Source organism: Bison bison, unplaced genomic scaffold (genome assembly GCF_000754665.1).
Source record: "Bison bison bison isolate TAMUID 2011002044 unplaced genomic scaffold, Bison_UMD1.0 scf7180017864471, whole genome shotgun sequence".
Classification (NCBI taxonomy): Eukaryota; Metazoa; Chordata; class Mammalia; order Artiodactyla; family Bovidae; genus Bison; species Bison bison.
Genome location: NW_011495032.1, coordinates 24,434,601 through 24,435,003, shown reverse-complemented (window position 1 = coordinate 24,435,003; position 403 = coordinate 24,434,601).

Genomic DNA, 403 nt, shown 5'->3' with positions numbered 1-403 from the left:
GTTGGGTCTCCTTGCAGTCCAAGGGACTCTCAAGAGTCTTCTCCAACACCACAGTTCAAAAGCATCAATTCTTGGGCCTCAGCCTTCTCACAGTCCAACTCTCACATTCATACATGACCACGGAAAAACCATAGCCTTGACTAGACAAACCTTTGTTGACAAAGTAATGTCTTTGCTTTTGAATATGCTGTCTAGTTTGGTCATAACTTTCCTTCCAAGGAGTAAGGGTCTTTTAATTTCATGGCTGCGGTCATCATCTGCAGTGATTTTGGAGCCCCAAAAAATAAGGTCTGATACTGTTTCCACTGTTTCCCCATCTATTTCCCATGAAGTGATGGGACCGGATGCCATGATCTTCGTTTTCTGAATGTTGAGCTTTAAGCCAACTTTTTCACTCTCCACT